Raw genomic sequence first — 25,775 nt, 5'->3', positions numbered from 1 at the left:
GACCCAGTAAGGCTCTGCTCTTAGAGGCTGGTCTGTTGATATGGAGTTATTGCCTGGTAAAATTATATTTCTACTTACCCAGTTCCACCCCTGAACACCCCAGGACAGACACTACAGTGCCGCTAGCTCACTGACTCACATGTGCACAGCTCATGCTGCTGTTATTCCACACCAATGAGTTTCCTGTTGTTCAGCATTTGCTGCTATCTCATCCCACTGTGAGACATCAAGAAATGAGAACACAAAACTAACAAGAGACACATTCTCTAACAATTAAAAAGCACCTCTATTTCAGAGGCATAATATCAACTCAAAGGAGAACATTCCTGGTTTTGAAATGTTTTGGGTTTTTTTCTGTCATCTCACTGTGTTTTATCAATAGACTGTTTTACTCCCACGTGTTCTGACTGTACCCCACATTTCTCCTTGTCTCCATACCAATGTCAGGCCTCTGCCAGTCCAGCCACACCAGTGGCTCCAGAGCCTCTGTAGCAGACTGCTCACCGAGATGGGCCAGGATGTAGCCAGGGGGTCTGGCATAAATTCTGTTGCTTAAGCAGGAAATGATCCAACAGCTAGAAGAAATGGCATCAAAAAGTCACCTGCTCACCAGCCCAGTCATTCCACTGACAGTCTTGTCAAGAAGGTGAATTGTGTCAGTGTTGGCACTGCCTGGGCAGAAGTTGTCTGGCATGCAGAGATTTCAGGGGAAAACTGCATACCTACCCACCTGCCAGAGCACTGCTGGAGGGATAACATGGGTAAAAAGACAAAGGAAGGAATCCCGAATAAGTATCCATTCAGGGACTGTAAAAAAAAAAAGAGATTGATTTCTTCAAAACAAATGAATCTTTCAATAAACTGTGCATTATGAATTTAGTTTGGAGGGAGTTGGAGACAGACACCCAATTTGGGCAAAATACAAGTTTTGGAATGAAATAGCTAGCATCTATTTGAAGTGATGTACACTGGAGAGTAAGGGCTGCCAGGAGACACACAGATGAGAGTTTTTGATTTATCCAGTGTGTTTGATGCAAGTGAGAGCAGTTCCTCCAAAATCACTGACTATGCCTGCATCTAAAAAGACATATGCACACACGTACACACATAAACACATCTCACTCCAAAGGTAAATTTCCATTAGCAAGGTTTTCTATATAAGTCAGAGCACTCAGCTGCCCAAGCTTGGGAACATCCTGATAAACTCCTGCTTCTTGAGCTCTACAATGAGACGGAGAAGTAACTTTCCTGCTGCTGGGGGATTCCTTCACTGGGCAGATCCACTGAGGGAAAGGGTGCTTTGCATGACATATGTCCCCACAGAAAACATCATACACTTTCATGTGCTAAGTGAAGCCATAATTCCATTTAACTTTATAAAATCTGCAGATCACTTAGTCTTTAAACATGCTACAAAGCCTACAGAAACTTTTCTTGCCCTTTTCATTGTCTTAATTATCTTGGGATGGTCTTCAAAGGTCTCCCTGCAGCCGCAGGTATTTTCAATGATTTTAGCAATGTGCTTAGATAGATTTTTCCCTTTCCAGCAAAATTAGCCAGCCATGCATGTGCAGAAAATTCTTTCATAGCTGCAGACTTCACAAGCTTATCAAAATAATCCACTGCACATGCTCAACCACGGTTCTCAAAGGTTTTTAACTCAGTCAAATCAAAACTAATTTCTTCTTAAACAAGCAAATACATGTCTACTTCAAGGAAGGCTATTTCCATGTCAGAGTTCATTTTACAGCCTTCTGCTGATAAATTACAGAAATGCTCAAAAAAGATTGTAAGACTTTATTTAGATCAAGATTTTTTTTTCCCACTCTTCTGATATTCTGAACTGGCTGAACCAGTTTTGTTCAAGTCTTTCCAAAATATTCACATTTGGACAAAGTCCCAATCTGGCAGATTTCATACTGAATCATTTATATTTCAGAGACCACAGAAAACAGAGAGGTTTAGAATGGAAAATGTTACATTGATTTAACTCTAGGAAAAGCTGCCTGTTCTATTACAATGCATTTGCACACAGATATCTCTTTACCTCAAAAGTCCTAACATGTTTAGTCAGCAAAGAAAAACTGAAAAAAATGCACTTCAATTAAAGGAAGGAATTCAAGAAAAATGTAAGATATTTTAAAATTATTTTTCCAGTGCATTTCAAAAGAAAATATTAGCATATTTTGAAAGCAGCATTGCTAGAATGATTCACAGAATATAAATGCTTCTGTATCAAGCACAGCCCTTTAAACAAAAAAGATCAAGCATGTGAGAGTACAAATGGGAGTGAAATTTGCAGAAAGAATCATCAAAACTTTGCCTTTGATCTGCAATGCCTAGATTTGAGGGACAGAACTCTGATCTAGTTAGCTAGGGTGTAAACCAGAGGGAACATCCCTGAACTCATATAAGAGAGGGTACAAAACCAGCCACAACCTAATTTAGACAACACAAAATTTGCTCATCTATTTCTGGATTTACATGATCTAGTCAAAGGTGAGCAAATCCTTCTGCAGGGCAAATGGAAAGCAGTCCTCGCCTTCAGGAATAAGTGAGTCAATCTCTTACTCATGCTAGCAATCTTGTCCTTGCAAAAACAGGAAGAAAGATTTTCAGACCAGGTCTAAACCACAGAAAATAGGTTTAAAAGACTTTAAAAGGCAAAAATATAACCAATGAAGGTATTGCAACCTCTTTGATACACGGAAGCTAAAACATAAGTGATCCAGTTCATATTACATTCTTTCAAACCTATGCAGTTATATCAGAAAGTAAATAATTTATCCTCTCTTATGAGAAAGATTACTTATTAGCCTAATGTAGGGTGTTTTATAACACAGAAATCACACACTGACATGAAATTTAAAATACATCTGTAGAGGATATAGGCCTACTAATGTCTTGAAATCTTGACTCAGCACAAGCCCAGTATGTGTTTGTAGTGCTAAAATTCTGTTTGTAGTGAAAGAGCCTGATCCTGAAAACATTTATGCAAATGTTTAACTTCATTCAGTACATATTCCCATTGGAGTCAGTTGGACTACTCAGACATTTAAAATTATATACTTATGGCTGAGTACTTGCAGGATTAAAGGTTAAGTGCAGCTAGCAGGTCTGAAAATCTATGTAGGTGTTTTGCAATTCCTCACTGCATAGTGGTAACAATAAGAAACAGACTACCTCCTCAGCTAAAGACTTGGGAGTCAACGTGTCCTTTCCCATCTGTTTAGATGCCAAGAACTATGTTTGTTTAATTTTTCAGCAGAGTTTCTGATGCTACCCAGAGTAGGCAGACGTGCTGGCAATAGCATTCAAAAGTGGCTCACTTCCAGAAAATCTTGTTACCCTCCAATAATGTTTTTTGAACTCTTAAAACCCCAAGCAGCAATATTGTACATGCACATGATACCGTGAAAACAGTGTGTCACCGTGCCTGACCACAGGGTTTGTCAGGTCCAAATACGTTCAGGCATTGCAGAACTAAAGCTCTCTCATCCTGGACTCTAAATTTGAAAAGGTAGTATCTTCTCTTTTAAAGCATAAAATAATGTCTATGTCCTCTGATAGCACTGCTTTTATGCTGTTTCCACATTAGAGATTGATCAACACATTACATCATGCTATGCAGATATTGTAAACACTGCACTTTCTCACATGAGTTTGAAGTATCAGCTTAAGCCTTCATGCTTCCAAGGCAAATTATCCAAATCTGGAAGCCTTTCCTCTCTATCAAATAAAGTTTAAGGTGCAACATTCCTTGGAGTCATTCAGTTCAACAAGGAGAGGAAACAGATTATTTTCCTATGGGTGGTGAAGACAAAGAAAGCACAACTCAGCCTTTGCTCGGCCTCCCGCTAAAGATGGCAGAAGCCAGAACAAACTGCAGTCCCACTGCCAGCTATTCTTCCTGAGTCACTTTGCATGTTGGACTGAACTTCAGCAGAACAAAACAAACCTCTTGCAGCAGTCTGTAGGCTGCTGATCGTATTTCAAAATGTGATATGGCTCAGAAGTCTCTCTCATAGGAGAGTGATGATAGATGAAAGAGAGAATCAGCCATGGAGGGAGACTTGCAGAAACAACAACCTCACCTTTAATAGAAGTAATTTGACACTCCTTCATTGGAATTATCTGAATTCCAAAGGTCATAGCTGCCAGAAGTGGTAAAGACTGATGATCTATGGTCTGAGACGAGGCAGGAAATTCCATCCTTTCCTCTCGAGCAACACTACGTAGCAGTGGAGTGCAGCTGTAGTACTGTAAGTAATTTGAGGCTAAGGGTAAACACTATGTGCTAATGCATAATACACAAGTCTGTTTTTGAGCAACAAAAACAAATGTGAACCCATCACACAACAGTGCTGTAATCTCAACTGGTGCTTTGTCCATTCAAATTTATAATCCAGAGCAGTAAGGCTACAGCCAAGAAATTTGAGACTATCTATGATACAAGTTTGCTACAGCAAAGCACAGAAAATGCAGCTAAATTACCCTACAATCAGATTCATGGAGATTAACAAAAAGATTTTCCTTAGTCAAAGTGTTTTACCAGAAGCAGGTTTTGCTCACGTCTTTGCATAAAGATTTTCTTACCTAGTTGCACCATCATCAGCTCACCACAGGGAATGTCTTAGAAAAGGAGAAAAAAACATAAAGAAGACTGAAGGAGGCATGGGAAGAGGGGAGGTGAGAGTACAAGGAAGCAACATAGGCTTTTGTCTTCCAAAGCTGCTGCACCATCTACAGTTTCTGAATTGAAAAGATTGATAAATGGTGCAGATCCCCAGCTACCCAGGATATCAGACCCAGATGGCAGGGAGGACCTGATTCTTAGTGAGTGCTCAGTCTAGGTATTGTAAATGTTTCTCTTCAGTGATTGTGTATCATTCAGAAGGGCAGAGGAGAAAACCTTTCCTTGCTATACAATATTTTAGATTCAGCCGGATAGCATTATCTTACTTCTTCCCCACTTTCCTCATATTAGGAGTTAAAGCATGTGCTTTCAGTCTAAGACATGACAAACAGATCTCCAGTTCTCTGGAGAAACATTCTAATCAGTGACAATGGCAAGTCACATCAGAAATGCCATCATGAACAGGCTGAATACAGCTCAGATGTCTTTGATGTATTTTTTTAAATAAAATTTTTCATCTTCAAGCTATTGCCTCCCACTCAGGTGCACGTAGTGGAGCTCATGCCTCAAAAGTGGTGTGCTGCCCATAGCAACCTATTCCCACTGGACACAGTGCAATCTGACAGTTAGCAGTGCTGTACATCCTCAGCACCAGGTGAAGGACACCAATCCCCCCCACCTGCCTTAGCACCACATCTGCTTTTTACATTACAACAGTGGCTAAACAAATAAACCCCAGCGATGTATTTTTATCAACACTATATATTGTACTCCTGGATATTGCTCAAGAATATTTTACACTGTGTGATTAAACATAGTATTTTCAGACAGCACATATTATCAATAAATACATTAGTTCATCATGTTCCTTTTGCATATTTGCCAATTTGCAAAATTTTGTGTTTGGATCCCCCAATCATTAAAACAAATTACACAGGTCATTTCTATCACACTCAAGAACGTATTTCTTATAATAGAGGAAAGAGATGTTTCTTTCAGTTCACATACTCTCCAGAAGTCATATATTGGTTTCTCCCAAGTTTAATCTTTCAGTACTTTGGAATAGACAGTAAATAGGCTCACTTACCACAAGAGATGGAAATTGACCCCATTTGTAACCTTCACGACCAGTTTGGCTTCAAACCTTTATCATCATCCGTTAAAATAATGAAGGACTGTTTCTGAAAACAGGACCAAAAACAACAAACCTTGAGAAATTAGTTTTACACTCTTCCTCTTCCAACAGAAGCAGCCAGATCCACCCCCTCCATAATAAAACTGAACCACAATGACCTTGGCCCCCGTGCCTATCACAGAAAATAATTTGAAAGCAAAGCTGGGATTTCCCTGCAGAGACCATGTATTTTCTATCCCCTTTGTTCTTTCAAGAGTTTCAAGTAGAGGAGCAACTATTTTCTTCCAAGAAGTCAAACGTCAAATAAAAGAACTTTCTGTCCTGTCCTGTGAGCTGAAGGTGTGTGACTTTGTCAACTGAGGTTAATATCCCTTTTCTTTTCACATTCTACCAGGATATTGCTCACTGTTTTCTCTAGCTTTCAAACTATATCTGAACTAAGAGATATGCCCTTGGGGAGAAGTGGTCAAATAATGATTTTATTTTTACTTGTAAATTAGATTTTTCCAGCACATAGGGGTGTAAATGAGGCTTCCCCTATGAAAATACATTTTTTGCCTCAGGAATTCACTGTAAGTTCAAGACAGCAATATTTTGTTCAGTTGTAATCTCACACACACTGGTGTAAATTGGGAGTGAGTCTGTAGAAAGCCAAGTCATTACAACAAGTTAAATTGATGTAAGTTGAAAAAAAGAATCAGGTTTCCCATAGAGCTCCTTCTCTTACTGAAAAATGGTAATATACAGTGGAGAAAAGAAAAGCACTTCCGGAGTCCTGCACCTCAGCATATATGTCTCACCAAACACTCCTAAAAAAGTATCACCACTGGAAACGTAGTGCATGAAAATGCTCACTGGGCCACTGTTCCAAGGATTTGTGTGCAGTGATGGGGGATGGCAGGGGTGACAAGGGTAAAGAAGGCACAGAAAGAGGAAGAGGAAGAGGGAAAGAGAGAGGGAGAGGGAAAGGGAGCGGGAGAGGAAGAGGAAGGGGGAAAAGAGGCGAGAATTGAAAAAGAGAAGACATGCCCTTCACTTGGCAATGTATGGGGATATAGTGCTTGGGTCAGGTAGCCCAGCACTAGGGACCTGAAGCTTTTGCACTGTATCCTCTCACACATCACTTGCTAAGGAAAGAAACCTCACATATTTTGGGAAATGCTTCCCACTGTGATTCTGGGAATAGAAAACTCTGTGATGCTGAGCAAGAAAAGCACTGTTTCAGGTATCATAACTTTGCAAGTAGCACTTCAACTGTATACTTTTTTTTTTTATACTGTCTGAGTCATCCCTTCTAGATGGATGTCCCAGGACACTCTTGCGGGAACAAATATCCTTCAGCGTACTGCTCCATATAAAACATTTCCTAGCTATTCTCTTTGTGTCCTTGTTACAGAGGAGCTCACTAAATACTTGCCTAGGGACACAGCTGTACCTGCAGAGGTACAGTGTGACAGTGGTGAGACAAATGTGCATACACTGTACTGACCTTGGCAAAAATCCTAGCAGTCCAGCAGCAGGATCCTGTCTTTAACCCCTACAGCCCCTGCCAAGCCTGGCAGTGCCTCACCTAAACCATTATTTGTCTGAGCCATCTGCCCTTTCAAGATCCTGCATGTTACATGAGATGGAGCAACTGAGGCATGGAGTTCTTGCTAAGGAGAGGGAAAGGAGGATGGTGGCTTGATGCTACAGACACCACCACACCTAAAGGCAAGATCCCATCAGGAAAAGGGCCATGGCACTACGCCGTAGCCAGGCACATACCTACACAGCGCAGAGAAATACAGTATTTAAGAAATATCTCCCTGTGCTCCCACACTTCCCCAGGACCCTGTCCAGACACTGGCACAGAATTTCAGTCAGAACAAAAGGAATATTCTCAGTGCTTGAGTGGCATGGTTTTCCCTGCTTTCTGATGGGATCCTGCTAAAGGTTGAATGCAATGGGAAGCCTCAGCTACTGCAGGACCACTGTTAGCTTTTGTCTTTCTCTTTCCTGCTCCTACTTCAGTTTTTCAGCTTCACAGATTTTGTCATTCTTCCTGTCAGGCAGACTTCTTTTAAATTCAATAAAGAGCAGTGCATTTTCTTGCTTTAATTACTCACATATTTTCCAGCATGTGAGTAAATAATAATTAACCTGGGAGCTGGAGGTACCCTGGGTTAGATCATGGTGCTGTGTTGGCTTTCCACAATGTTTCCTTGCTGCTTTCTTGGCTAGATTATTTCCAGGCATACCATGTGCTTGAGTAACAATAACAAACAGGAAAAATGAAGCAGTTCATAAGATTATTATTTTAGTTAGATTTTCTGTTCTAAAAGCCAAAAAACCATCAGCAGGCCCAGTATACTCAGGAGAGCTGCTTTGTTGTTTTTTTTTTTTTTTTTCCTAGTCGCTAAAACATTGAGCTGTTATACAGTTATATCAAAGAATTTGATAGGACACCAAACAAGTTCAGAATCCCACTGGTGCTTCAACAGCTGCATTTGATCAGCCATGAGCTCATATCATCGCTCATGGAGAGAGAGAGGGGGAGGAAAGACGGGGGCTTTGGATCTCAAGTGCATGTCAGGGTCCCTCTGCATGTCATTCTATTAGTTCTTGAAAAATTGTACTATGTCAATGCACAGAAAAAAAGACTTGAAAGAAAGGTCCTCCAAGAGCCAGGAGAACCCTGACAGGGCTCCCACATCCCACACCCACAGAGAAGGAAGCACGGTCCTGAAGGAAACTTCAGGCAGTAGCTAATAGATGCTGAGAGGAATTAGTGTGCTTCTGACGTTCTAAGAAATGCAAAACCAAAGGGCATGTACCTGAAAATATGAGAGAAGTCTGAATTTACCAGGTGGAGAGGTTTTACTTTCAAAGAATAATAAAGTCTTTAGAGAGGAACCTCTCCAGTGTAGGAAACCCTGCTAGATCTGTGCTTTTATCCTGAATGCCCCATGGCGAGTAACATTATTTAGAGCCGAGAAAAGTTTGAATAAATAACTCAGCTGAGCCAAGAAGTCTTTTCAGTGTGTAATCAGTTACTCCTTTCCCATGTAAGTCTCTCTGCCAAGGTTTTCCTCTGGTTCCTTGAGAAATGCACAGAAGCATTCAGACTGGTCTTGCCACAAGCAGGGGCTTCATGCGTCTGCTGGGAGAGCTGGCAGCCCCAGGCAGCTGGGAACAGCACACACAGAGCTCCCAGTCTCTGCCAGAGAGAAGTGGCTGCTCAGTCCCTCCCAGTGCTGTTCAAAAGCTGTATCTGAAATGGTCTGGTCTCATCCCGCTCAGAGTGGATCAGAGTCCACAGCACAGCTTATGATCAACATTTGCACTTGTAATAGGTACCTGTGTGATGGGACCACAAGCAAGTTCCTACACTGCTCTTAGCCCTACTGGGCTGAGATACAAACCAGTAAAGGAGCCTTGGTAAAGCCAGCACCATTCCTGTTCCTGCTCTATGGAAAAGCAACATTGGTACAGAGGCTGTTGGCCCAGCACCATTCAGAACCATGAAATTTGCTAGAACCAACCAAAAAGAATTGATAAATACAACTGGAATTTACTGTACTTTCAGTTCATTGTTCCATTTAGATCTCCAGACATGAAAACAACCCTACAGAGAAAACAAAACAAAACAAAACAAAAACAAAAGCAACAAAATACTTCAAGTGAAAGCAGGATGAATACCTTCTGGGAACAGAAAGATATATTTTGTCAATTGATTGCACAGATGGGAAAATCATACCAGTAGTGGCAAGGTTGACAGCAATTTGGGAGAACTGGCAGCATCCCAAAGGCTAAGGAAAGTATCCTCTTCATCCAATGCTTCTTGACATTTTCTCAGAGACCAAGTTCACAAATTGTGCATTTCTGAGTTCAGACAAAACCTTCCAAGCTTGTCAAGAGTATAGATGCTACAATTGCCAACCCAGAGGTGCAAGACTTCTAGAGATGCTGCCATTTCTTCTCTTTCTTTTTTTTTTTTTTTTTGTTTTTGTTTTTTTTTTTTTTCCTGGAGATGGCTCTTGTAACGTCTTGACTCCTGAGCAAGATGAATTCTGTCACTGTGCCAAGTCTTAGCACTAGGCGGTGGAGGGCAAAGATAAGGCTTCAGACATGTCCCACTTATATGTCAAAATACTGCAACATTGACAAGTACTTTAGTGCTGTACATTCCCTGAATACTAAGCTTCTTCCTGGTACTATCTTGTACTATACAATATGGCTCTTTTTATACTTTAGTTTACCAGCATCTTTTTTTATTTGCAGTTAGGCTGGTAGAGGAAAAAGGCCCCTCACAAAAATTAGGATTGCATTTTCCCAATCTTTACTAAAGTGTGTAGTACCTGCAAAATAGTCACACAAACTGGGATTAGAAATCCTAGAGCTAAGATATATTCCCACCTTTTTCATCCTGAAGTGTTCTTTATCAGAGTTTAGCTCACTATTTTTCTTTGCAAGGTTTAAAAATACTCTTTTATTACCTAGCTCAGTATCTTCTTGCAATCTTCAGAGAAGATGGAGTGGAGAGAGCATTTATAAAATTTGCTGATGACACCAAGGTGGGAGTGGATGGAAGTAATTCAGAAGATGGGATCAGAATACAAAATTATCCCAATATGCTGGAGAAATAGTCTAAAACTATCAAGACAGAATTTAGTAACAATGCATATGAAGCACTAAATGGAAAAATGAAAGATCAAATGCACAAATACAAAATGAGAAATCATAAAAGAGTTGGAAGAGCTGGGAAAAAAAAAGGATGTGAGAACTGGAACTCAACACAAATACGAGCAAAGCAGTTAAATCTCCTGAAAGACAAATCTTATATGAAATGCATTATTACAGGAGTGTCAAATGCAATAGGGAATTATTCAGCTCTTCAGTGCACTGGTGAAGAGCCAGCTACTGCATTTTATCTAGCTCTGGGTAACTCTCTAAAAAAACCCAATAAAAACGTAAGACATTTATAGAATATGGCCCATCAGAAACACTTATATAATTAGGTTGGTCATTCTAGAAGCTTCGCTGGGAGATTTGATAATAGTTTTCCAGTATATGAAAGACTGTCCAAGAAAGGACAACAAAAACTTACTTCCTTTGCTCAGTTTTCAGGAAAGAGTCCAGTGGATCTGGTAGGATGGCAGTTGGGTGATGAAAGAAAATTCAGAGCTGGCTAATAATTCTTAGGAACACTTGGGACTCTGCTTGTAGAAAAGTTTAGGAAGAGATCTGGCAGTGCTACTGGTATATTTTATTCCACTTGGAGCAGGGAAATTTTCTCAGTGGTTTCATACAGCTTGTCAACATTCTCAATCCTATTTTATCCAAAGATCCATCCAGGTTTTTTTGTTTGCAACAGCAAGCAGAGTTGAAGCTGAACTGCAGGTACTTTTCAGACACTTCAACAGTTTGGCAGTTACAAATTCAGGATCAGACACCTTTCCTTTCTTATGCTTTTCTTGGATAAGCGGGAATCATTGTCCAACTCTTCTCCCTGCTTTCACATGTACATTTTCCAGTAGTGGGAGTCCTGAGGAATTTTCATTCCCTTTTCTCTCCCTGGTGAGTTGTGTTTACAGCTACATGGCATGAGTAAACTCCAGTGGTCACACATACCCCCTTTCCAATCACTCCTGGATCTTGTTCTGGTGTTGGACTCTCCCGATAATATTTTCTAGATCACCCTGAATCTTTGTCCGCTCTGTTGTTGAAGGCAGAGAAGGTTTATTCAGGCTTCAGCTGCCTGTGAAGACCCTTAGAATTCAATGTCCATCCCAGATCAACCCTGCTAAAGGCAAAGCTTGAGTTGTGGGATGCTGGAACCCCTCCAACCTGAACTATGGGCTGAACTGAACTGAACTGAACTGAACCTGAACTGTGCAGGTGCTGTGTGAACTGCTGCACGTGCTGTATCGCTGCCCACCGGGTCCCAGAAAATGAGGAATCCACAGCACTGTTCCAGTTTACCCCCTGCAGGTTAAAGTACAGGCAGTGCCTGTGCTGCAAGATGAAGGCACCACCATCACCTCAGCTGCTCCTGTCTTGGGCCGAGGAGCAGTGTGGGCAATGTTTGTCTTGTTCTCTACTCTCCTGTGTGCTGCTGACAGTGGTGTGGTATCAACAAGCGTGAGACAGCCTCAAATTACAAGATGCAGTTTATCTGCTGGAGGATGGAGCACCACACAAGCTGATTTGCCTTGTTTCACTGTGGCTCTTACTTGTTCACAGCCTTAAACCCCCCCCTCCCCCTCCACAATGCAATCAATTGAATGGCAGCCTCAGGCAATTGCACCTTTTTACACTTTCTAAGAGAATTACTTGCATAAAAGCTTCTACATTTTGCTTTACTACCTCTCCACACAGATTTGCTTGTCTGTTGGAGCAGGGGGAGGATATTTTCCAACCATAATGAAAACACTGCATGGTGATGCAAGGAAGATCTCCAGTCTGATGGTGTGTCTTTATTTTTAGATTACAATTTTTTTCAAAGAAGATTTTAAGTCAGAATAAAGGAAGACTCCTGCTAACTTGCTCTTGTTTGGCCTTCTGCTGCATCACCTTGCACCAAAAAAGGTCACTGCATAGATGCACTTAGGTGACTCCTAAAAAAATCTCAAGAAAACTTCTGATGAGGTTGATTCACTCTTGTACCCAAATGCAGGGACTTGTGAACACACAATTCAGCCACCACAGAACCTACCCAGTGCTCCTGCCTCTCAGCAGTCATGCTCTGCAGAAACTGAAAAATTAAGATTTTTTGCCATAATGTTCTGGCATCAGCCTTTCCACAGTAACATTGATTTTTCTTATTTCTCTTGCACATTCTCAGCCATCAAATTCTCCATCTACTTCACCATCTTGCCAGATTCTTACCCCTTCTCTGTCACAGACAGGTCATTTGCTCTGCAGAGCAACCCTCTGAGTTCACTGGTTTAATCACACTGAGCAGCAGATATTGTGTGTAAGAACAGTAAAGTCTGGTTCTGCTTGCTTTTTACTTCTTTTGCAGCCTGTATTTTCCTATTGCTAACTTCAACATTATTTTTAACTTTTTTTTTTTACATCTTTCAGCATCTTCCCTTTTCTCCTTACTTTCACAGGTCTTAATGTTTTCATTTCCTTTCTTCCTGTTCCACAGTTCCCTCTCCCAACTTCCCCTAAGAAAAATGAACACATGGTAAAATACTCTGTTTTTCTTATTGCTTCTCCTTTCCTTCTCTTCCAGTCCTTTCTCTAATTCTATCCCATCTTCCACTTACTTTCCTTATGACACCCGAGGACATGTTTCCTCAATTATTTATGGATTTATTTACTTATATATTTATTGCTTTTGGCTATTGTCCTTACAGAAGCCCTCTCATTTTTCACATTTCCCATCAGCTCCCAGTTTTGACTCATGTTCCCTGGAGGTGGGGTAAGTTTCTGTTCCCTATCCCTCCAGCTATGAGCACGCTACAAGCCAGAGTACAATTACAGCTGAAGGAACACCTAGTTTTACAATAGCTCAGTATGAAAAACAGAAGGACTAGAGCTATGCAGAGTTTAGCATGGACTGCAAAGTCTGTCCAGGATCTTAATAAACACATGGAGCCTTTGCTGTGGCTCTGCTCATTATTGCTGTGACAAAGATGCAAGGCCCAAGAGAGGTGTAAGCCCATTCTTGCATAGGGAAGTAGCCGTAAGAGGTTCAGCAGGGAGCTGACAACCTCTGTGAGCGGGGCATGACAGCCTTTGGCCACCTGTACATTACCCCAGGCTGTGCTGCAGAATGCTCTGAGAAATGCAGAAACTCTGCTGGGTTCCAAAGGGGGATGTTTCCAGGGCTTTTCCAGGAGACACGGTCCTGTCTAGAAATGGCAGTGGAGAGAACAGTGCCCCCTTTTCTTAAGTACCTTTCCTCACAACTCATGATACCTCAGCACATCTCTGCCCAGAGTTTTCCAAATGCCCAGGAATACAGTCTTTCAGCTACTCCCTGCAGAGCTCATAAGGAAATTTCCTTCACAAGGAAATGGCCTTCCCCCAGACAAGTGAGACTTTCTGTAGCCCCTTGGTGAAAAGCATTTAGAAGTCCAAGCAGGGAGGAAGGTAATGGAGGTTAACTTTTTGGCTGTGCAGCACCTCACATCACCAAGTGCCCTGACTGTGTGCTATTCATGTCCAGGAGAATTTTGATTTGGTGTTCAAAGGAATGAGAGAAACCTTGTGGTGTTTGCTTCCAGTAAGATACAGTAAGATAGTTTTTCTGCATGTAAGAAGTGGTATAAAAGAAATAAAAGAAACACAATAAAAGGAAAAGCAGACTGGTGTGGTTTAGGAATGAGATACTGGAATTCCCACTGCAGCTGATTTAAGTCCCAGTTTCTCAGCAAGACTGGTTCCCCAACAGTGTTTGAATGTACAGTTAGCAAATGAAATAAGCTTGGTACCTAATGCACCAGGGAAAGCCTTTGATGGTAAGCCCCAAGGGATAAGGGAGTGAGAGCCAGACTGGCCAGAGCACAACATGCCAGTTTAACTTGGCTGGGAGTCAGGCTCTGCGTGCTCTTCTTACATGGTGTATAAAACCGAGCTCGCTGGCACTGCTCGGTAAATAAAGAGCGATAACAAAATCTGCAGCAGGACCAAAAGGATACCTGGAAATTACTTGTGTCTGGAACTCCCTTGGACATGGCACGTTGCCTTCAGCCCAGGGAAATATACTTCCACTGCAAGCTCAGAGTATAGTAATTGTTATTTTTCACCAGTTACTCCAGTGTGATAAAAACAATAATCTGTGGGTGTGGTAGTTCAAATAGTATATAAATCACCAGTCAGACTATATTTAGGCCCATAAACCAAAAGGATGGTGTTCTGGGAACAATGACTGAAGTGCAAACTATATCTGATTTTTTTCTTAGTGTACAGTCCAACCTTTGCATCTTGATGACCTGCCAGACTTGTCTATGGTACATCACTTGATTTTTGTGGGAGAAGTCTGAGGGAAATAAAAAGTCTGAAAAAGTGCAGAAGGCCCAAAAGTGTGTGTTGATGGAACAACATCTATCTCAGAAATTGTCCTTTGTCTCCTGTTGTTCAAAAGTGAAAACTGCAGCAATAAAAGGGATTTTTAGTTGCTGTATACTGACATGCAAAGTTTTTCTGTGGGTCTGTACTATTTTGAGAGTGAGTGCAGGGTACAAAAGAGTAAACTAGAGGAAGAAAATGCTGTGCAATGGCCAACAGGTAAATAATTCAGCACTGTGGACAAGCAGAAGAACACCAGCTGTTTCAAGCTAGTATTAAATGCATCTCAAATTGCAATTCAGTGTTTTGGATTGGAAGCTATTTGCTGTCAATTGGCATCTCAGCTATTCCCATTCAGGCACTTCGGGCAAACATTCAAGAGCCACTGCCTGGCTTAGTGCTACCAGAAACATTGCTGATTGGAGAGAGGAACTGACTATCCCTCCAGATCAGCTTTGAATCCCCAGCTGTGACCAGAGCAGCACCTATCACAAGACATCCCCACAAATCCACCCAGGCAGATGAGTTCTGCCCTGAGCCAGCAGGACCTCTGAGCCTCTGGAATGCACCTTGAAGGGTGATATTGATGACTTGCAGTTGTAATGGACTCGAGCTTGCCCCTGCCACAGACAGGGAATTATCTGAATTCCCACAGAATCAGTTGGAAGCAGGATGAAACCACAGGATCATGTTGTCCCTGCTGTGATTATAAGACAATATTGTGTGATTGTTATTAATACTATAGCTAGACAAGAATCATGCTGTCATACAAGCACCAAAGGGAAAAGTCTCTAAATCCAATACATTTAAATCATATTTAAGGCATCAAGTGCAAGAAGACGACCTATAAGGAAGAAATTGAGAAATGAAGACACGGACTAGAAATTATAAGATGCTTGTGTTCTGGGCACAAGTAGCACAGTTATCTTTAAAAGATACAATTAGGAAATACTGAAACCATGTGATTAACATCTAATAAACATTTACTCAAAACAGTTGAACTGTACTTCACAAACAACATGAGATTTGCAGAAGATGAAATGGTATTTTTACAAATGAGTTACTCAAGTTTATTCTGGGTATAGCAGAGAGCAAGAAGAAAGCACAAAAGCCATGTGCTGAAATGGAAAATCACTCATTATCCAGTCTTGTCTTCCATCACCACATAGAGAGGAATATTTATCCCCTGTTGATCTTCTTCAGGTGTATTTCTCACTTGTTCATCCTGCTCACATAAAAGCTATGGGCTACAATATATTGTTAGGTCTGGACCAGATGACATGTGTCTCAAAAATTGTGCCTTCACATCAGCAGTTAAAAGCAGCTTCTGAGACAACATCTGGCAGAAGGAACAAACCTTGGATCTTCTGTATGAATATTTTTTTCTTTCCAAAAACCCAAGCACCAGCAGAGAGTGTGTGTCATATAGCCCACTCCTCAGAGGTGAGTCCTTCTATTTTTGGGGCTTGCCATGATTGGAAAACAGGGCATAGCTGATATGTGTCTTGGACACATCCTTCCAGTCCAGGAGGACTGCGTGGGTGAAATGCAGTGCTGAAAGAAAGTTGGATCTAGGGCTTGTGGTACTTGGATTTTCAGTGTAGTGTGTATTTTGAGGAGAAAGAAAATAAAAAACAGCTCCATGTTTAGATAAAATTGACTGGAAAAAAATAGATGTTTTGTGAAATTAATAACAGCCCATCCACAATTAATTGCCATTAAATATTTTGTTTTATCTGAAATAAAATAGTTTGTTTCCATCTCAAATGCTGTTGTATAAATAATAATAATAATAATAATAATAATAATAATAATAATAATAATAATAACATTCCCAGGACTTTCCTAAACAAAACAAAATCATGAATACTGGTTCTCAAAGAGCTGCACCTCTTCATACATGCAACTACTCTTACCCTCTGTGCATTACATAGAGGCTTATAACACATTCTTACTGGGGCCTACAGAGTTCTTTGCCAAATGCTTCCCTGTTCTGTTCTGTATGAGCAGTTACTGACTTTTCAGGGGGTGGCATTCAAATAGCTCTCTCAAACAAACATTTAATTCAAAAGTACTTAAAATATGACTCGGGTCCCCTGCTGTGATGTTCTAGATGTAGTTTCCAACAGCAAAACTGTCATTGTTCTTACCAGCCTTCTAACAGTCTGCAGTGAAGATTCTTCTGTCTGAGTTGGCTGGGTTTGAACCCCATTATTTGCAGCACAGCAGTAGCAAACACTGTATTCTCAGTGTCATCCTATCTCAAGAAAATAATCTAAGATTCTCCGTTTTATAACATTACCGATATACATCTACATTTTAGGCAAATTTGCACAGTACTTTCAGAACTGAATTTCAGGTCTTGGTATGCTTCCAGATCACTATGTCTCTTCTGGCATTCATCAAAGTACTGCACTGTACTGACAGTCTGCCATGTCATCGTGCTAAAATACTCTAAAACAGAGGTTTAAGTACTATTTACAAATTGAAACCTGCAAGAAGAAGCAAAAAAAGTAAACTTTCCTTGTTAAACAAGGTCTGATTTTCCTTAAAATTTACTGCAGCTGGAGACAATGTGGGCAGAAGAATGTGGGTTTGTTCATGGTGCTGCCTTCAGCTGCAGGAATGTGCTCTGGGCGTGTGAAGTGATGGAGTTGAGCATGAGCCAACACCAGCACCCGCAGGCTTCTGGCTCTCACTCCTCTACTGAGGCCACCAAATGCCTCTGCTGACATGGACACAAAGGTTTTCGCAGGAAAATCTTCACAGGATTGTAGAGAAATAGGTTATTGCCATGCCTCATATCTGCCTCCAAACATCACTTGCTCTAGATGTCCTTAAACTTGGTTATCTCTCTAGCCACCTTACGCATGGTTGATAGTCATGTTCAGGGCTTATTGATATGGGGACATCCAGAAAAATTAAGTTGATTTATCTTTGGAAGGGGATTAGGTGATGACATATAATCAGCAGCAGATTAAACGCTCTCATTCAGAAATAGAGAGCCCCTAATTCAGTTTATCTCAATTCACTCTGGAAGGGAGTTAGGGCTGTGACTGAAGCACAGGGAAGGCAGGCTTGGGCAAAGCTGCTGCTGTGCTCCCACAGCTCTCCCTCAGCTATTTGGCAGGGGCTGCCAGCCCACCCAAAGTGTTGGCAAAGGAGGGGTGGGATAATCCTTCCTCACCCCCACATAGATCACAGCCCACATCTCTGGGCACCAGGTCCTTAGTAGGATGACTTGGGGTCGCAGCAGTGCCCACACCACTGCATACTGTGCCCTGGCCTGGAAGATGAGTTCCCAGACCCATCTTTGGAAATCCCCCTTTCTCCATCCCCTTTAGATATTTCAAGAACTGAGGTTCTAGCAGGGTCACATAAGAGCCCAACTGACTGATTATTCTGCTGCTGAGAATGAAATACGAAGTTTTGGCTTTTGAAAGTTTGCCAGCAAAAAATGGTACTGAAACAGGGCAACAAACCCTGCAACCTGTTTAGGTGCTAGCTAACACTGCTGCACCATGGACTCCCACTCATCTTTAATTGTAGGAATTTCCCAGATGATGAACATTTGTTATTAAAACTCAGGCTGTTGTGTGTTATTTACTTCATGCAACATATAGAAAAAGAAGATGTATAAAGGAGTGAGTCCTCTTTATCAGGTACTGCTATAGCATACACATGGCTTTCTCCCAAGTGGAGGCAGCCGAGGATGCAGGAAACAAAGAGGTCTTTTGGGACCTAGCCTGGTAGCCATAAGAGTGTGCATCAACACCCTTTGCTAAAGCAGTTTCTCTTTCCCATTTGAAATCCCATCATCTGCAATAAGTAATCTCTTTAGCCTAGTTGATGCTGATGAAGTGTCATGCAGAAAGTGGCTCACAGTCTGGTACGCGCTCTCTCACAAGCTGCAGTTTGCTTTCATTTAAGGTTGCAGTTTGGGCTTGCTTTATCCCAACCAAAAATCAGCTGCTTTGCTTCCAGACACCTGCTCAAGCTCCCAGCATAAGAGCAGCTCCCTCCCCTGACTTGCCTTTTCCAGATGCTCATAGTGATGCATTACACTGAATAATGGCAACTTTAAAAGAAATTGGAATCTCTTCAGACTTCAATTGACCTTAAATATAGGTTCTGTTTTGAAAATCCCTTCCTCAGCAAAAGTGGATGTCTGGGAGAATGGGTAATGGAATATGGAGCACTGCTGCCTCACCCTGTGCTTGGCAATTGCTGAAAATTGTTGCTGTTTGACAGCAACTTCTGTGTGATTGTACACGCCTAGCAGTGATGGTCTTGAGTCCATAATTTCTACTAGCATGCCATTAGTTAACTGGTAATGTTCCTCTCTGTCATGGCAGCTCACCCAAACAAATCAGCACTTGAGTGCAGATCATTGTAAGCTTTTACAGTCTGAGAACTCATAGTTTGTAACTAGTCAAGTTTTTATTCATATAGATCCCAGTTAGACTTACACAGGGAAATATGACCCATAACCATTTGCAGATTATTCCTGTGACATGAATTTTCACGCCTGCTAGCAGTAAAATTCCTCTCAGAAAGATGGAGCATTAACAGGTGACTAGGGACCATCTGATAGCATTGTTTGGGGTGGCCTTACTGCTTTTGTGATATGTAGCTGTCTCTCTTCTAAGTGAATGCAACCTTTGTGTATCTGTACATCACCTACTGCACACAAATACTCACATAAACTAACACACACACCCCCCACATATCCCCCCCAACACCATTCTGTGGCTAAATTCGAGAGCCCAGATATGCAACCTGCTTGTTTGATTTGGTAAATCTGAAAAGAATAAGAATATGACTAAAGTGAAGTAAGACAAATAATCATATATCAGCCTATTCAACAATGCTGTCCACTCTTTCTAAATATATATAGAATCCTTAGACAGAAAAATCCACACATATATGTGTAGAGACAGACAGGAAGATATCATTTTTGCCTACGTGTATACATACATATTTACACATATATAGAATATTTCAAAACTAAAAAGAAGATTTAGTCACACAGCTCCTTGATGCTAACTCATACTTATGTCTATCTGCATACACACATGCACACTCTGCTGGTACTGTCAAAGCCATCTGCGCTTCACTGTATAGCAGTTTTAGTCACATTTCCCAAGTATAAAAAATTAATTGAGAATTCATTCTCCTTCCACCTGCTTGCTCTCCTTGCAATCTCAAACTTTTCTGGCAGCTCCAAGATTACCTGGAAATGGCTAGTTTCTTACAGAATCAACAGAACTGTGCATTGAGACACAGGAGAAAGCCTCAGTCTGAGTTGTGACTGAGGCAAAGGATGTGGTATGAACTTACCCTCAGTTTAACCCACAGAATCTGCAAGAGACAGCAAATTTGAAAGTCTAGAAATCTGAGGAAAATTAAATGGGAACTTTCATTCAACAACCAGACCCAAAACAATGGGAAATCTGATTTCATTGGTTCCAGTGCCCATGGCACTGCTTTGTTTCTGTTGATCTGAAGGAGGGTGTTCCTCTATTCATTTCTATATTTGATCTATATTGTACAGAATGCACTCATTCTGTACAATTCTGCTTTGACCTCTGTTTTTTAAGGTGCTGAACAACTCATTTGCAGATACATTGTTTCAAATTTTGGGTGAGCGATATATACTTCTGTCAGAAGGAATTAGACCAAGACTTAACTGATGGGGGGGTGGGGGGAAAGGTCCAAGTATAGTGATGATCTTTGGGTCTAGCAGCTGGAGAAAAATTAAACATTACACGAATATTCAATGTCTGGTTTTCTTGTTCTAGATCCTCAACTTTGCTCCCTTCCCGAAAGCATACAGCAGGGCGAAAAGTTATGCACAACTTAGCAAAATTTGCTAAGAATGGAAAGGGAGGTTTAGAACCCACACAAATTGTCACCAGAGGACACAAGGAAAAATGATGCACCACAGCTTTGGTCACCATGAAGAGATTAATTTATTTCTTCTGACTCCAGTCATTTATAGTTCTCAAAAAGTGCCAGTGGATTGGAGGGTGAACATGCCACCTCTCCAACGACTCTGGACAAACTACCAGTCTATCAAATTTCTCCGCCTCTATGAAAGAATGCAAAACAATAGGTTTTTTACAGAAAGTTGCGTGAGAAAGTTCTCTACAAGAATGTAAACTCAGAAGGCTTTAGAAAATCCTAAGAAATCAGGGCGACAGCAAATTAGTGGGAGAGTCTCAGCTGAATCGGAGATTTGTGTGTCCTGGAGGTTGTTCCAGGTGATGATGGAGAGAAGGTGGTTTCATATTTCCCAAACCTTCTCAGACATGGGACCAAAACCCAGGCCAAGCTGGGGCAGCACAATATGAATTGACTCCTGCACAGCACTTTCCATACTCCACTCTCCAGGAGTATGGTACTCCTGGAGACACAGGGGCCTAGGAACTTGAATACAGCAAGGGGCTCTGATTGTGGATCTCTAAATTTGTTTAGAGTTAGACACCTGGACCTCCAAAGACCACTCCTGGTGAAGGAAATAATGCACTTCCACACTGTGTAAACATACTCATAACCAAGAGGTTTGCACGTGATGGCAAGATAGAGCTCATTGGGATTCAAGTCATCTCACTCCCATTAATCATGTTAATAATTGAAAACATATGTTCAGCTTGAAAGCACAGCAAGAGAGTCAGGCAACCCTACATGGAAGTGCACTGTTATCCAATTCTAATGATACTCATTAAAATACCTTTGCCAATCTCACAGAGAAAACCCTCCCACCAAAATCAGGTACAGAATTTGCTGTCAACTTCATCTGTTGCAACCTGACAAAACCCTTCCACAGCCACTTGTTTCACCTTAGAAAGCCTTTTTCAGTTAAGTCTGTCCCTTCTTCCACAGTGTAAACACAGTGCTGGTGCTGAGCTCTTCTATACTGGTAGCGAACTACTTGCACAGAAAAGCATTCAGGCAAGACTACCAACTGCAGGGCTGGTCTGGCCACAGTCTGTGCCTCCCTCTCCAGCAGCTCTGTCACAGGGACAGGTGCCTCCCACAGCTCTGCCAGCACGCTTCAGCCTGATGTTGGGCTAGGGCCCCTCAGGAAGACCTTCAGATTTCCAATACCAAAAATAGCCCAAACAAGCTTAAATATTCACAGGCATTGATATTGCCCTCTCATTGCTCCCATTAAAGTGAAGACAATGTTCCCATTATAAACTTGCTTTGGCAGAGCTCGCATGATGGAATCATTAAAATTAATTCCAGGTGAAAATCTGCAACGCAAATTCTAACCAGAGCAGGGAATTTCAGAGGAAACCTCACTGCCTGTAGGCAGACAATATTCTTAACATCTCAGCCTTTCCCAGCTCCTGAAACTAAAAGGGGGAACTTTTGCTTTCAACACGGCAAAGCTGGGCTCTTCTTGGGCCTGGACACACTATCAAGTTACCAGTGCAGCTCCAGAAACCACACTAAGTTCATTGTATGTTTGAGCCCTGAGGGAAGGATGAAGAAAAGAGAGTAAGTTTGGATACAGGTGGAAGAAAGGATGGAATTTTTTTTCTTTTCAGATGCACTTATTCTCCCAATGTGCATATAAATCACTTCTGCTGCTATTAGTAACAGCAAAAAAATATGCCTCTTTGGAAGTGAGTTTTGCAATCCTGTAACAGGAAGGCAGGAGAGAGGGAAAAAAAGAAAGGAAAAAAATTAAATGCAAGCCTTGTTTAAATATTAATAATATGGTTTACACAGACTTCAAAATCCTGACAAACACTCTGGTTTAGATTGCACACTTAGTTCTCATCATCCCTTTTCTCCTCCTACACCCTTTCTCCACTGATCCATAAACTCAGCACAAGCAAATTCCTCCTACCTGGATAGAAATGTTCAGATGCTACATACATTTGTGCTGTTCCTTACTCAAAGGAACACAGTGCCTTGCAGGGAAGCTCTGGACAAGGAAACAGAGGGTGATGAGGATCACACATGTGACATCCAACTAGTGCCACTGCTGGAAACGGGATCCGGGGCAAGCTGGATCCCATGGCTGACCTACTGACCAGCAGAGCAGAGGGGATATCCTGACCTCTTTTTCCTGCCTCCTGCCAAATGACTCCCCTCAGCAGGTACTGGCAAAAGCAGTGCCTGTTTCTGAGCTGTACAGCAGCAGCAACATGGAGAATCAGTCTGGATTCTACTGTTGTTTCATCTGACTTGGGAAATGGGATCTTGCAGGCCCGATTGCACTGTCATCTCATTTTTGCCACTCCCAGAGCTGAATGGAGACAATGGGAGACGGATATTTTTGGGGCGCTCTTTGGGCCTGAAGGAGTTAATCAGTGTTGTGACTTTTAAATTCTTTGCCTTCCACGGGGTGCCCCACAGCTTTTGAAAGTGGGAGCTGCTTGCATTACCGACAGTCTTCCACAGGGTGTGAGAGCCAGCAGATAAACCCCAGGAGTACGAGTGCCTACAGACCTCATCCTGCACCTCTTAGCAGGCTGGAAGGGATTTCACCCAGGGCTTCCCTGGGGGACACTGGGGAGAGAGAGGGGCTCCCTGCATTCTCCAGCCCGCTCACTGAGGTAACCTAACCCTGCGCTGATCCGACCACTCTGGTATTTTTCATTAGAAAATTTTGGAAAATTCTTTGGAAAATAGAGGCCAAAGCCTCAAGCAGTGTAAATCAGTGTAAACCCCCCCGAAGTGTATCACCAAGGGATCTATCACGTGAAGTGCTTGGGATTACTATTGCATAAACAAAGTGTAAAGCCTTGAGTCAGGCCCAAGAAGCTGGAATCCCAGACAACTCCATCATCCTTTCCCCAGCATTCCTACACCCCAGTATGCTCAAATCTTTCTCTGTGCGCTTTGCTCAAGCTGCCTGGGCTGCTGAGCTCCCAGCAAAGATTTAGTGGCATGCCTGGCACAGAGGCTTTGCTCTGCTTTGAAAGTAGCAGGGAGGTCGTGCATTGACAGAGAGACAGAAGATATTCCAGGTCAAAATGAATTGACAAAACACGCCCTGTGTAGGTATTCACCTCACTCCCTTACTGTGATAAAATTTATTTGCCAGCAGCTACTACTTGCAATGGGTTTCCTTCCCCACAGTGCACACAGTAGCTGGATTTTAGAGGGCATGGGCTGGGAAAGGACCATGTTGGGACTGCTGAGCCCAAACTCCAGCATTGGAGGCCATGTAGGATGAGACCTGGGGCAGAGGAACAGTCTACTCCACCCTACAATACTTCCCAGTGTGCCACTATAAGTTCAAGTCTTGTAGTAAAAGACCAAAATTTATTCCTGTAGAAGCCTATTCCCACAGAAAGCTAATCCCACAGAAGGCCCTGGGAGGAGGTCTGACACACCATCCTAAGTGGTCTGGGGGAGCAAACTGTACCTCTCTCTGCAGAGGAGGGGGAAACTTAGTCACTACAGCTGACCTGGGAGAGAAATTCCCTTTTAGCCCCAAAACTGGCAAGAGGTTTATCTGAGCATGTGAGCAAGGCGCACAAGCCAAGCACTTCTGCTATCAGCTTGGAGAAAAGCCACACTAATGATCTCATGTGGAGGGGTGAGGGATGGTATTTTGACAGAGGCAGCAGAATTAGACCCAAATTGTTGTTTCCTCTCTGCTTTCCAAAACTCCTCTCCCTGATTAAAACCAAACTCATAGTATTCTCTTCTTCCACACGCTAAAATTTTGGCTACATCTTTTCTTTTCCATGTCTGGCAAAGGATAGAACTGCAAAGGCCAAAACGTTGAGTAAAAGTTTGGGTTTTTTTCCTAAGAATCTCTCTTACTACTGTGGTCTATCCCAAAGCTACAAACAGTTGAACAGAGTAAAACAGTTGAGAGAGAGATGATGACTGGGACAGAGACATGGATCTGGGACAGTTTTTCCTCTAACCCTGGCCATGCTGCAATGCTTCTTCTCCTGAAGACTCTCCCTCAGCCCTGAGCCAGCCAAGCATGTGAGTTTCCTCATGAAAGTCACAGCACTACACATGCCAAAAGCAAAGCACGTGTGTTGCTGAGGCACAAGCCAAAGACCCCTCTTCAGCAGAATTCTCCAGTGTAAATCAAAAGGCATGTATTAAAATACCTTGCTGGATCAAGGACTTAACCTTTCTTTCTCACAGCAGAGCAAGTTTCTGAAAGGCTTTGAAAGGTTTATTTTTTTTTTTTTCTTTTTCCCCTGGCATTATTTGTAGCATCCAGGCTAACTTAAATCAGTGTGTATAAAGGACAACTCTAATGGGAATGCCACAAGCCTAAGGGGATAAGGGGAATGAATGGCTAATAATTGCATTTACTAACCCCATGGCTTTCTCCATTCTTTTTCTCTTGACAGGAGGAACTTAAAATCTTTTTTAATCTAATTTCTCCAACATCCTTGCATGGATAACACAGGAAAACAAACAAGATTCAAATCATGGCACAATCATATGTACAAGCATTTGTCCCCACTTTTGATCTTCTCTTCCCCAAAGTGAGCCTGATCCTGTTTCCCATGAAGATCATAGTAAGAGCCCCCATTGGCCTCAATGGAGGCAGAAAGACTAGTACATATTAATTCAATTATTTCAGCCCTCAGGATCCTTTGTTGCCTAGCTGGCTTTCTACCTGCCTACTTTTGCAATCCTGTCTGGACAGGATTGGATTCTGTCTGCTCCTAGACCTGAAGCTGGTGGCACTTCACAGGTTACAGAAGGAAGCTGCTTCCAGGTGACCACTGCCAGAGATAAACTACAGGTTACGATGCCACAAAACTCTCTCTTTGGATTCCTTCTAGTTAAAGGCATTTTCAAACTCCGTGTTAATGTGACATCAGGTTGGCGTGTATATCACTGCAAGGCAACATGTATGTTCAGAGGCACGAAGAGTTTAGCACTGGGTACAGATCTCAGGGACCTGAAGGCACTACCACCACACCCAGCAGATCCCATCCCACTGTACTGTCTGGGTCTCACAGCTTTTCCATGGCTGCTACAATATTTCACAGGGATTGG

General features: G+C 42.0%; 1 long non-coding RNA gene across 1 annotated transcript in view; it reads left to right on the top strand.

Moving 5' to 3' along the window:
• The window catches only part of LOC137471073 (uncharacterized), a 56,315-nt gene that overhangs the window by 791 nt on the left and 29,749 nt on the right, over nucleotides 1-25,775 (top strand). The gene's annotated exons all lie outside the window — the stretch shown is intronic.

The sequence above is a fragment of the Anomalospiza imberbis genome, chromosome 3 (assembly GCF_031753505.1).
Source record: "Anomalospiza imberbis isolate Cuckoo-Finch-1a 21T00152 chromosome 3, ASM3175350v1, whole genome shotgun sequence".
Taxonomy (NCBI): Eukaryota; Metazoa; Chordata; class Aves; order Passeriformes; family Viduidae; genus Anomalospiza; species Anomalospiza imberbis.
This window is presented reverse-complemented; position numbering and strand designations above follow the sequence as displayed.